This window comes from Protopterus annectens, chromosome 8.part0 (genome assembly GCF_019279795.1).
Source record: "Protopterus annectens isolate FY-2018-M chromosome 8.part0, PAN1.0, whole genome shotgun sequence".
NCBI classification, from domain to species: domain Eukaryota; kingdom Metazoa; phylum Chordata; order Ceratodontiformes; family Protopteridae; genus Protopterus; species Protopterus annectens.
In genome coordinates this window covers 1,672,218,507-1,672,231,821 of record NC_056741.1, presented here as the reverse complement: position 1 = coordinate 1,672,231,821, position 13,315 = coordinate 1,672,218,507, and the positions used below count along the sequence as shown (strand labels likewise).

At 45.6% G+C, this 13,315-nt stretch overlaps 1 protein-coding gene across 1 annotated transcript in view; it reads right to left on the bottom strand.

Moving 5' to 3' along the window:
* SLC37A2 (solute carrier family 37 member 2) overlaps positions 1-13,315 on the bottom strand; it is a 199,102-nt gene that overhangs the window by 75,886 nt on the left and 109,901 nt on the right. The gene's annotated exons all lie outside the window — the stretch shown is intronic.

Genomic DNA, 13,315 nt, shown 5'->3' with positions numbered 1-13,315 from the left:
CCAATTTACTCCTCCTTCCCTCTGTAGTTACAGGTGGTTGTGTGGGTTGGGTTGTACATATTGTGTATATTGTATATATTGTACATTTAGTTAGTGCAAGGGTGGTTGGTTGGTTGTTTGCTGTCTTTTGGTTTTGACCTTTATTTTTAGGGTCTTCTGACATCTGGGGCAAGAAAAGACTGAGGATATGACGTCGGTCATGCGCATTTGTACCCTGACGTTCTGATGTCAGTCAAATGCGCCCTGACCGACGTCAGCCTTATACTTTGATATTCGGGCCGACTGAGGACAGCGGACTACCCAAGTGTAAGGACTGCAGCAATGTGGATCTTCGAACATCTACATTTATGGTAGGTACAAAACTGTACTTTTACTATAGGGTGTTGCCTTGTTTCCAGATTTGAAAGTGGAAGCATCCCATTGCTTAGTTCTGAAAGTTCCTTGGGACTAAAACCTGGTGCTTTTGGAATGTCTGGGTTTGACTGTAGTGGATCTGGAGGGAGCTGGAAAGGACCACTTCTTAGTAGGCCAATGTCTACTAAATCTAGGAGGTTGCACTTGTAAGAAATCTTTCACAGTTTGCATACATTTAGCTTTATCTTCCATCTTTTTTAGAACTTCTTCAGCCTTATTGCCAAATAGGCGGTCCTGCTGTAAAGGAGCATCCAAAAGTTTTGCTTTAACATGATCAGGCAGAGATTGCTCCTTAAGTCAAGCATGCCTTCTATGTACAGACCCAGTAACAGCAGTCCTACAAGAGGCCTCTAAAGAATCAAAACCACATTGCAAAGTATGTTTGCCAACTTGTTCAGCTGAATGCAATAAATCCTGCAAATCTTTATTCTCCACACAGTCAGAAATCAACATAATTTTCTGTTTAAGCAGTCCCACAATATGCTGTTGATATTTTAGCATATGAAACGGACAGTTTAAAGCCCTGATTGCCAAGGTTGCAGAAGTATAAACCTTTTTACCCCATCTATCCACTGCCCTGGAGTTGCTATCAGAAGGGGTAGGATTTTCTGCAGTAGAAGCCTTAATGCCCTTGGGCCCCTGAGAAATGGTTTCAGGGTCTGCAAAAGGATTTTTGAAAAGAAATTTGTGGGACTCGGGAACCCTGTAGTACCTGTCTGGTTTGCTAGGGGCTGGAGGTAAGGAATCAGGGGCCATACTGGATTCTGAAAACACATCAACAATATCTAGTACAGGAGGTATAGCCAAAGGTCTGTGCTGAGGAAGGAGGAAATCCCTAAGCCTCTTTTTGGAGGCAAAGAAATCCTGACTTTCCCAGTGGAAATGCTCCCTTAAGGTATGTAAAGTTTCCCCAAAAGTGAAATCCTCAGGCCGAGAAGCCAATGGAATGGAATCCTCTGCATCAGAGTCCTCATAAGCAGGTATGGACAAATCCAGATCATTAGAAGAGTCAAAAGAAAGAGTCCTGTTCAGAAGATTCATAGTCACATTCAATCCTAGGCCTCTTGGAGGGGGGGGGGGGGTTGACTACCCCTGATTAGAGTAATTAAATAGTCAGCCATTTTGATCATTTGTTTTTTAGGCATAGGGGCCTGAACATGTGGCCTGGGCATCAGCATTTTAGACATAGATCGAGATTTAGGCCTTAGCACTGAAGTTGGAGTCAGTTTAATATGCAAGTCTGTAGGCCTGAAGACATCCTCAGAAGTCCGCGTTTGCTCAGCGGCTCCAGACCATCCAAGGTAGAGACATCTGCATGTTCCATATGTGAAGTTTCTCTTGGCATACCGGACTCCAAATAGGTCTCAGTAGAGGCCTGCGAATCAGAAGTAGCGAGTATCAGGGGCTGTGAAAGCACCTCACTGAGTACTGGCGACTGGCTTAGGAGAAGCATCGTCGGCAGTTTTGGACCTCGGCAGCCTGTCTATCTTTGCGTTTTTTTCGGTATTCCGGTAGTCGGATGGCTAACCAACATAATTTCTGGATAATTAAACAGAGAACCAAAATATTTTGAAGCAAAAATGTACAGACGACGGATAGTGCGCTGATTAAATAAAACACAAAACCGACAAGGTACGTCATGGTCAGGGCCTAGGCAAGGAATACAGTACAAATTAAAATCCTTATGAGGTATTTGCTTCCCACAAGTAATACAGTTATTAACTTTTACTAACATCGGTAAAGAGCAAGAAATAGTTTTCCCAATAGGGTACTTAGCTTTTAGTTGAAGACTTCGGTTCTGAAACTCCAAAATGAAAAATTTCAGGAGTCTGCCGACCATCACTTGCGAACTGGTTCTGCTTCGGACACCGGGCGGCAAGAAAGACTGATGTAATGGCATCAGCTGCATGTTTTATACCCCTGATGACCTGACATCATGGAAGCAGGGACAGCAACCGAAGCAGGACCCAAGACTTTGTTAATTAGGCCGACTGAGGGCAACCTGCCAGCAGATTACCCAAATGTAATGACTGCAACAGTGAAACACGAACATGTACTTGCTTTTGAGCCTCTGCCCACTGGTTTGAAGGTCTGGCAACCCGCTTGGGACTGGCAGTGAGAGGAAATAAAATCTGTATCCCTGGGATACAATGCTTAGGACCCACTGGTCCTGGGTAATGGTCATTCCATTTTTTGCATGCAAGACAAGTTTTCCTGCTAGAGGTGCAAGTACTTGGGCATGGCTGGGAAAGATAGACAAGTCATTGTGAACTGTTTCCATAAAGGGGCGGCTTACCACACCCTGTTTTTGAGGTGGGAGCACTCCATTGCTTAGATCTCTGCATACCCTGAGACTGTAGTCTTGGTGGTCTGCTGCCCCTGGGTTTGGACTGAGAATGCCTGAGAGGGCCTGGAAAGAACCAGTTGTTAGAAGGCCAATGCCTACTGAATCTAGGTGGCTGTACCCGTAATGAATCTTTAACATTTGCATAGATTTAGCTTTTTCCTCCATCTTTTTAAGAACTTCTGCTTTTGTGCCAAACAAACATTCCTGATTTAATGGAGCATCTAGTAATTTTGCTTTGACATGGTCTGGCAAGATTTGTTCCTTCAGCCAAGCATGCCTTCTCAGTACAGACTCAGTGACAGCAGCCCTGCAAGATGCTTCTAAGGCATGAAAGCCACACTGCAAAGTATGTTTACTAACTTGGTTTGCAGAATGCCTTAACTTCTGTGAATCTTTATTCGCTGCACAATCTGGAAGCAACAACATTTTCTGTTGAAACTGGCAATTTAAAGCCCTTATGATAAGAGTTGCAGAGGTATATACCTTCTTACCCAATCTGCTCTAGAATTTCTGTCTGAAGGGGTAGGATTTTTGGCTGTAGTAGCCTTAATACCTTTAGGTCCCTGGGAAAAGGTCTCTGGATCCACAGTGGGATTCTTACAAAATTTGGGAGAGTCAGGTACTCTGTAGTACCTGTCAGGCTTTCTAGGATCTAGTTGTAAAGTATCAGGAGTAGACTGGATTCCATGAAGACTTCATCTACAATATCCAGGACAGGGAGTATAGCTAGAGGCCTGTGCTGAAGAAAGTCTAAAAATTCTCCGAGTCTCTTTTTGGACTGTGGGTAGTCCTGGCATTCCCAGCGGAAATTCTCTTATGGTATGCAAGGTTTCACCAAAGAAAAGTCCTGTGAAGGGGAGGCAGAGAGAATGGAATCCTCTGCATCTGAATCCTCATAGGTAGATAAGGGAATGTCCTGGTAAGAGGAATCAGAGCCATCAGAATCAGAAGGAAAATCAATTCTTTGTCTTATAGAGGGGGAAGGCTGGCTTCCCCTAAAGTTATAAGGTGTTCAGCCATTCTAAGCATTTGTTTATGTGGCATGGGAGCTTGAGCATGCACTTTAGTTGTCAGTTTTCTAGGCGTAGTGCGAACTCAGGGCCTGCGAAACTCTGTAGTTTTAGTCAAAAACGAAGATGTCTGTTTAATACGAACATTGGAAGCTTGGAATACACCCTCAGAAGCCAGTGCCTGCACAACAGCTCTTGACCTATCCAAGGTGGAGACATCCACAGGTTCAATAGTTGAAGCATCTCCCGGCATAGCTGACTCTGAATGGGTCTCAACAGAGGCCTGCAAATCTGTAGAAGAAGGTATCAGGGGCTGCGAAGGTGCCTGAGTACCGGCCTATGCGCTGTCTCAGTCTTTATCCTTATGTTTTCTGGAATATCAGTAGTCGGATGGTTTGTTGAAGCCATTTTGGAATACGGAGAGTGAAAGAATTTAGCGACAAAGATAGCCAGACGACTAATAGTTCTGGCATTAAACAGGGCACAACCTACAGTGAGGAATATCGTGGTCTGGGTCAAACAGGTGATGCAAGAGTGAAAATCTCTGAGGTATTTGCTTTCCACAGGCAAGACAATTGTTAACTTTTTCTGACATCGGTTAGAGCAAGAAAAGAGGATATCCATATGGTGTGATTAGCTTTAGAAGACTTCAGGTCTGAAACTCAAAAAATAAAAATTTCAGGTAGCGGCCGACCGGCACTTGTGAACTGCTTCTGCTTCGGGCTCCTGCGCGGCAAGAAAAGCTGATGTAACAGTATTGGCTGCATGTTTTATACCCCTGACATTATGGAAGAGGCGACAGCATCCAACACAGAAATCCCAAGACTCTGGTATTCGAGCCGACTGAGGGCTACCTGTAGGCAGATAACCCAAGTGCGATGACTGCAACAGTGAAACACAAAGAACATCTGTCCAAGTATCCTGGTCTGGTATTCTGGGTATACTTTCAGAGGCACTGAGCTACTGGCAGACAATTCAATAAGGTGTTGTACCACAGGAACCACCCAGGAAGAAGAGGTACATTACTTTATGTACCTTTCAATGTTTTTACATTCACCGCTGCAGTAAGGGGCTTAGTTCTATCCAGGTAGAATCTGAGTTAACTGGGCTTAGTTCTATCCAGGTAGAATCCGAGTTATCTGTGCACATCTAAAGAATGCAGGATCCTTTCCCCCTTATTTTGAAGTTTAGCGAAAAAGGTGGGCAAATTAATAGATTGGTTGAGAGCCATGATTCAAAACTCATGGGATTCCCTGCCATGAAGCCCATCATCTGGCCAGTCTACCAAAGCCTACTGTTGCTTTAAGGTATGCTTAATGTCACCTAAACACTCCTCATGTAGGGTAGGGCATAAAGGTGACATTCAGGTGTACCATCCTCAGAAAGTACAGTTATGTACACTTAACATAAATGTAGATCTTAGAGTGTATTCACTGTTGCAGTCATCACACTTGTGTTGACTCCCAAAGCTGACGAACGGGTGGAGGCAGTCAAGAAGAGTTGGGGCTGGCTAGTATTCCCTGCAGGACTGCAGTTGCAAAGTTTGCCCTAGATTTTAAAAAGATAGGCAGGTGGTAATACTTGGTGAAGGTATGAACAGAACGCCATGTTGCAGCTTCCAGGATGTCCCTGGTAGGGACCCCTCTGAGAAAGGCTGTAGAGGTTGAAGTTGCCCTAGTAGAATGTGTTCTGACCCCCTGTAGGGGTGGTTTGCCATGGTGTTTATAACAGAAATGGATGCAGTGTGCTACCCATTTAGAGATGGTTTGTTTTGATATGGCTTTGCCCTCTGCCCTTGGTGCAAAGCTGACTAGTAACTGGTCAGATTTCCTAAGGGGCTTAGTTCTATCCAGGTAGAATCAGAGTTAACAGGGCTTAGTTCTATCCAGGTAGAATCTGAGTCATCTGTGCACATCTAAAGAATGCAGGATCCTTTCCCCCTTATTTTGAAGTTTAGCGAAAAAGGTAGGCAAATTAATAGATTGGTTGAGAGCCACACTGGACACCACTTTAGGCATGAAAGTTGGGTTAGTCCTGACGGAGACCATGTCAGCATGAAAAATGATGAAAGGTTCCACAGCCATAAGTGCTTGTAGCTCAGACACTCTTCTAGCTGAAATGGCCAGAAGCAAGGCTTTTTTCCAAAAGATGAATTTTAACTCTGCTGAAGCAGCAGGCTCAAAGGGGGGGGGGGGTGAGCTTTTCCAACACAAGGTTAATGTCCCAAGCATGGGTAGGGACTCTTCCTGGTGGCCTTAAGTTGTTGGCCCCTCTCAGGAACTGTTTGATGAGAGGGTGAGAGATGAGAGGTGGCTCAGTGCTGTAATGTGCAGAGATGGCAGAGGCATGGATTTTAATGGAAGAGAAGGATAGGTCCCTGTGGAGTATTTCTGCTAAGTAATCCAGGATGAGAGGTAAGGAGGGCTGTGCTGGGTCATCTCCTTTAGTCTGGATCCAGGGACAATACCTTTTCCACTTGCCAGCATAGGATTTTCTAGTACTGGATCATCTGGCTTCACGTATGACATCCAGGACCTGTTTGCTTAGGCTGGCCACTGAAGGAGAAGTCAAGGAATAAGCCAGGCTGCTAGGAGCAGGGTCTGCAACTGTGGATGCAAGAACTCTCCCTCCTGCTGAGTCAGGAGAGTTGGAATCTGGGGGAGGTCCCATGGAGGCAACAGGAATAGACTGCGCAGAAGTGGGTACCAGTGTTGGCATGGCCAGTCTGGGGCAATCAGGATTGCGCTTGGTCTTTCCTCCCTTATTTTGAGTAATACTCTGGTACAAAGAGGTAGAGGGGGAAATGCATAGATAGAGGTTTGCCCACTGGAAGGATACGGCATCCATTTTGCAGGCCTTGTTGTGAGGTTCCCTGGTGCAGAATTTGCTGAGCAGGTAATTGTTGTGGGAGGCAAAGAGGTCCACCTTCAGGTTACCCCATTTTTGGGTCACAAGGCTGAAGGTGTTGGTTTAATTGCCACTCATGTAGGTCTAGGAGATTTCTGCTTAAGTTGTCTGCCAGAGAGTTTTGGTTGCCGGGCAGGAATTGAGCTTGCAGGTGAATATGCATGGCTGAGGCTGTGCTCCAATGGGTCATGGCTAGCCTGCAGACAGGGTAAGAGTGGGTTATCCTGCTTGTTGATGTAACATTACTGTGGTGTTGTATGTTTTGATTAGTAGAGGTCCCAGAGAGAGCACGGATCTGAAAGCTGTCAGAGGATGCTGAACAGCTAGCATCTCTTTTTGGCTGATGTGCAGATGAATTTGGTTTGGGCTCCAGTTGCCCTGAATTCACCTGCCGTCCAAGTGAGCACCCCAGGCATAGTCTGATGCATCTGTGGTTAGGATCTGGGTGGCATGGGGTTGTGAGAAAAGGGAAGTCCCTTGTTGTGGTTGCATGCTGCTGCCCACCAAATAAAATCTTTCCTTAGACAAGGTATCATAGGTATAGATTCCAGGTCCTGAGAATGCTGACACCAAAGGCTCTAAGTACCACTCAAGTTTCCTCACATGCAGTCTGGCATATGGAATTAGTAGAATGCAGGAGGCCATGAACCCTAGAGCTGGCAGGATTTTCCTTGCGGACAACTGGGTTCTGGTGGCCAGTTGAGAGAAGTAGCCTGTTAGGCTTGTTTTTCCCCGAGTTAGAAATGCCATCTGGGATGCTGTATCCAGGCTTGCTGCCAGGAATACAATTTTTTGACTGGAGACTAGTTTGGATTAATTTTCGTTGACAGTGTACCCCAGTGAGGTTAGTAGGTCCTTTACAAATGTCAGGTGCTGTAACAGCTTTTCCTGACTGTCTGCCTGAATCAGGCAGTCGTCCAAGTAAGGGTAAATTTGAATATTTCTTTAGCTGCAAAAGGCAATGGCTGGAGCAAGGCATTTTGTGAAAATTCTGGGAGCAGTGGATAAGCCAAAGGAAAGTGCAGAGAACTGATAATGAATAGATCCTGCCCTGAAACGTAAATATTTTCTGCAAGAATCTCTGATTGTGATATGCAGATAGGCCTCTGAGGTCTAGAGTGGCTAACCAGGCATCTATGGACACCATAAGGGAAAATGCTGCAGTGTGAGCATTTTGAAGTTTGGTACCACCAGGAAGGTGTTTAGAATAGATAGATCTAAGACTGGGCACCAGGTGCCATCTTTTCTGTGTACCAGAAAAAGTCTGGAATAGAAACCTTGGCCTATCTGATCTGCAGGAAAAGGCTGAATTGTCATCATGGAGAGCAGGGAATGAACCTGGTGACCTGGGAATCCCTTTGGGGGTTGGCAGTGTGCGGAAATAAAGTTTGTACCCCTGGGACACTGTTGAGGACCCATCGATTGTTGGTGATGGAGGCCCAGTTTTTTTGCATGGGAGGCAAGTTTTCCTCCTAGGGGCACGAGCAGATGGGCAGAGGTGAGAAGAGGAGTTGAGAAGTCATTGTGAATTCTTTCCATAAGGGAGTGGCTTAGCACTCCCTGGTTTAGAAGTGGAGGTACTCCATTGCTTAGATCTCTGCATACCCTGACACTGCTGTCTGGGGGGGGGTCTGTTTCCCCTAGGTCTAGTCTGAGGTGGTCTTGAGGGGGCTGGAAAGGACCAATGTTTTGAGGGGCAATGTCTACTGAATCTTAGAGGCTGAACTTGCAAAAAGTCTGTCTGCATAGAATTAGCTTTTTTCTTCCATTTTAAAACCTCTTCTGCTTTGGTCCCAAACAGATTGTCTTTGTTTACTGGTGCGTCCAATAATTTTGATTTGACATGATCTGGTAAGGTCTGTTCCTTAAGCCAAGCATGCCTTCTAAGTACAGAACCTGTGACTGCTGGCCTAAAGGATGCTTCTGGGGCATCAAACCCACATTGCAGGGTATGCTTACTGATTTGGCTTGCTGAATCCGTAAGTTCCTGTAAATCTTTATTTTCTGTACAGTCAGGGAAGGTAGATAATTTTTGTTTAATGAGTTCCATGGTAGGTTGCTGGTATTTCAGCACGTGGAACTGACAATTTAATGCTTTAATGGCAAGAGTTGCAGAGGCATACACTTTTTACCCCATCTGTCTAAGGCTCGAGAATCCCTGCCTGAGGGGGTGGGATTCTTAGCTGTGGTTGCTTTTATTCCTTTAGCCCCTTGGGAGAGGACCTCTGAGTCAGCAGTAGGATTCTTGAAAAGAAATGTGCGAGTCAGAGACTCTAATACCAGTCAGGTTTCCTGGGAGCATTAGGTAAAGTATCAGGAGTTAAGACTGGATTCCATAAAGACATCATCCACAACATCCAGAACAGGAGGGATAGCCAAGGGTCTGTGCTGTGGTAAATCTAAAAATTCCCTGAGTCTCTTTTTGGACTGAGGATAATCCTGGCATTCCCAGTGGAAGTGCTCTCTCAAAGTATGTAGGGTTCCACCAAAAAAAAAATCCTCTGGAGAAGAGGCAGAAGGAATGGATTCCTCTGCATCTGAATCCTCATAAGCAGATAAAGGCATGTCTTCATAATCAGAAACCTCAGAGTCGGATTCTTGGTCAGATAAAACTGCTGGGGACAAGCCTCTTATCAGGGGAAGGTTGGATTCCCCTAATCAGCATAAGGTCTTCCACCATTTTAAGCATCTGTGATTGTGGCAAGGAAGCAGGCATGCGAGTTTGGGTCATTTTAGGCGTAGCTTGTACTTTAGACCTTAGAAACTCAGTAGTTTTAGAAAAAACTGAAGACTCGAAAGAAGTCATCGGTTTGTTCATAGGTTCATACTAGGCTATCTGCCCTAGGGCATTTATAAGCCTAGCCAGAGTGTGTTTGGCTTTCACCACCCATTTTAAATTAATTTTGCTATGCCCTTTTTCGAGGTTAGTATACTGTACACCACTGTCTAACAGTGACACAGAAGTGATACCCGGGGTAAACCTATGATCTCCCATCCACTCATCAAGATTCCTCTTGAAGAGAGTCAATGAGGGACTCTACCTAACCTGGACTGGGATTTTATTCCAGAGTGAAGGGAGCCTCTGGGTTATGAATCTGTCCCTCCAGCATGTCCTATTTATTTCAGTGCTGAGGTTCAAGTCTCTCGAGCATGTAGCTTGATGGGATTTGGATTTTCTGAGGTGCAGCATGTCCATTAATTCCGGGTTGGACATGGCTTTATACGTCAGGCACAGATCGCCTCTGAGCAGGCGGTATGCCACTGAGTAGAGCTGGAGTTTCTTTAACCGGGCAGCATATGGCATCTGTTTGAGCCATTTGATCCTCTTGGTGAGGTACTTTTGGGGTCTTTCCAGTTGCTGCAGGTGTCTGGTAAGGTAAATCCCAAAAGGGGTATTGTACTCAATTATGGGCCTGATGAGGGATGAGTAAAGAGGCACGATGACCTCCCCTGATCTAGATGTGAATCCCTTCATGATTAGGTGGGCTATATAAAATGTTTTTCTAACCACTTTGGCCACGTGGTTGTCAAATGAGAGATTGCAATCAACTTGGGTCCCCAGGTCCCTAAATACTTCTTCCGTACTTAATGGATTACCACCTATGTGGTAATTTGTGGGCACTTTGTTTTTGCCAAAGGGGATGAGTATACACTTTTTGGCGTTTAGCTTGAGGCCATGGCTCTGGCACCAGTTGTCTGTTTCTATGAGGCCCTTTTGGAGGATGCTTGTGTCAGCTGGAGAGTCGATTATAGCGCCTAGTTTGCAGTCATCTGCGAACTTGGTCAGCCACAGTCCTTCCATGTTGGCCTGTACCTCCAAGAAATATATACCGAACAAGAGGTCCCAGGACTGAGCCTTGTTGGATGCCACTTGTAACTGGTTTGGAGTCCGACATGGCTCCAGCAATTCTAACCATGTGGGTTCTGTCCTTGAGCCAGTTTGCAACCCATCTAGCGACATAGGGGTTTATATTTAAGCTGGTGAGCTTATCTATAATGCCCGAGTGGGGTATTGTATCGAAGGCTTTTGCGAGATCCAGGTAGGTTGTGTGGACCACCTTCCCCTCGTCAATGGCCTTGGTGACTGTTTCAAAGAAATCAACCAGGTTTAAGAGGCAGGATCTGCCCTTAAAGCCGAACTGGTTAGGATCCAGTGTCTGTAGGTCCCCAATATCTTTATTTATGAGGTCCATGATGATCCTTTCCATAGCTTTGCAGACCAAGCTAGTCAGGCTTATGGGGCGATAGTTTCCAGGATCCATTGAGGCACCACCTTTGTGGAGAGGGACCACTGTTGCTGTACACCACTCTTTGGGTACATATCCTGTAGTAAGGCTGAGATTGAACAGTAGTTTAAAGTTTGATTTTAGCTCTTCTTGGAGTTCATGTAGGACGCAGCCCGGGACACCATCTGGTCCCATTGATGCTGTGTTTTTTGCTTTGGAGAGGGCAGCTCTTACCTGAGCATCTGAGATGTCAGGGGGGGCAGCACTCTGCTGGGATAGATATTTGCCCTTTTGGTGGGGAGGGAGGGGGAGTTTGTGCTGAACCTGTCAGCTAGAATGTTGGCAATGTCTGTGGGTTCGGTGTATTTTTTGTCATTTTGGACTAATTCTGAGCATATCTGGAAATTTCCACCCAGGTTCCTAACAACTAAAGAAAGCCTTGTGATTATCCTTAGTGTCCTGTGCAGTTTTTCTCTCTAGGCTGGCCTTAGACGATTTTATGAGTGCCCATAGTTTTTTGCCAATACTGATCAGAGATGCCTTCCCTTTTTGGGATTTTGCTCTATCATGTAGTAGCTTCCTCCTTCTATTGTATAGTTTGTTTATGGCTGGGGTCCACCAGACAGGACGTCTGCCTTTGGAGGATTGGGTCTTGGTTTTATTTGGGACTGCATGATCCATGCATTCCTGAAGGTGTTTAAAGAATGCGTTTCTAAAGGATTCTGCGGTCTGGGCCGTATTTACCACAGGCCCAGGGGCTTTGAAGGATTTCACCTTGGTTTTGAGGAGTGTAAAATTTTCTTTAGAGAAATTTTTCACTGTGGTTTTCTGGGCAGGGGGTGGGGTTGGGATGTGAATATCCAGTGAGATTAGTTTATGGTCTGATCTTACCAGTGAGGGATACACTTCTGGTCTGGAGCATAGAGTCTCCATGTTGGTGATGATCAGGTCCAGTACGTTTTCCCCTCTTGTGGGAGTGGTAACAAGTTGTTCCATAGCATTCGAGTTTATAAATTCTAGGAACCTTTGGGCTAGGGTGTTGGAGCTAGAGTAATACTCCCAGTCTATGTTTGGGTAGTTGAAGTCACCCAATATAATGGTGTTTGTAGAGACCTTCATATTTTTCAGTGTTCTCAGGAAGGCTGAATGGGGTTCCTGGGTTTGGGAGGGTGGTCTGTAGCAGGCTATAAACTGGAAGGCAGTTTTACCCACTGTTAGTTGCACATGGATAGTCTCTGATGCTTCGTGCTGTGCCACCAACCTGGAGGTGTGGCTATCTTTGACTAATATTGATACTCCCCCTCCTTTTGTGGTTCAGTCCAAGTTTTGGGGCCGAAAAGCATGGTATGAGGTATAACCTGGTAGTGCTGGGGTGCTCTCGGGAGCCTTGAACCAGGTTTCTGTTACTGCACAGATATCTATGTTCTCCATGCTAAGGAGAGTTTCAAGTGCGTGCATCTTGAAGTTTAGACTTCTGGCGTTGAGTAGCATTACTCTTAGTTTCTTATCCCTTGTGATACCTATGGAGGTGGGTTTGTCTTTTGAGCCTTGCCTAAAAAAGGCACTATGGGGGTAGGAATACCCTTTGCCAATATCCGAAAGCCCAGGGGTGACAGGTGCAAACCGTCCCTAGCGAAGCATCGTGACTTGTCAAGCATGTCATCCCAGGCTGACAGGCATTGGATCTCCTTTGAATGACACCAATACTTAAGCCAATTGTTGAAATTGATCATCTCGTCTTCATATTGTGGCATCATTCTTGGTGAGGGTAAGATGCTACTTAAGGTCAGGGTCATACCGGCCTGGGCTACATGCTCAGAGAGCTCCACTGTCTCTTTTCATGTAGTCCAGGGAGGTACGTCTCAGGTCATTCACACCAGCATGGACAATGACTGAGTCATATTTGTACTTGCCTTAGAGTGACCCGAGTGCTTGTGTTATGTGGCGGATCCTAGCGCCCGACAGGCAGCTCACTGTGACCTTTTCCTTGTTCAGCCTGGTGAGCGGGACATCAGTGTGCCTGATAGAGTCACCTATTACAAGTGTATCAGGTGTGTTGTTTAGCCTTAAGGGCTGTGACTGTTCGGCACACTGGCTTTGTGAGCTATGTGTTGCATGTGTTTTGTTTTGGGGTAGCGGTTGCTTGGGTGTCTGCTTTGGAGGTCTCTGCTGCTTAGGCAGATTTTTATTTAGAGCCTCCGAGTATGTTTTTGTGTGTTTATGTGTTTGGTTTGCTGTCGTGGTAGGTCTATGTGAGACTGGAATTGTAGTGAGTGTGGTTTCCTTCTCCTCCTGACTGGTTATGCCAGTACTGAGTTGAGAGAGCTTAGCCTCCAGTTTGGCTATATGGTTGCATCTCTCACATGTGTTGGAATTTGTTGGGAGGAGGAGAGGGTTGTCTGTGTACATGA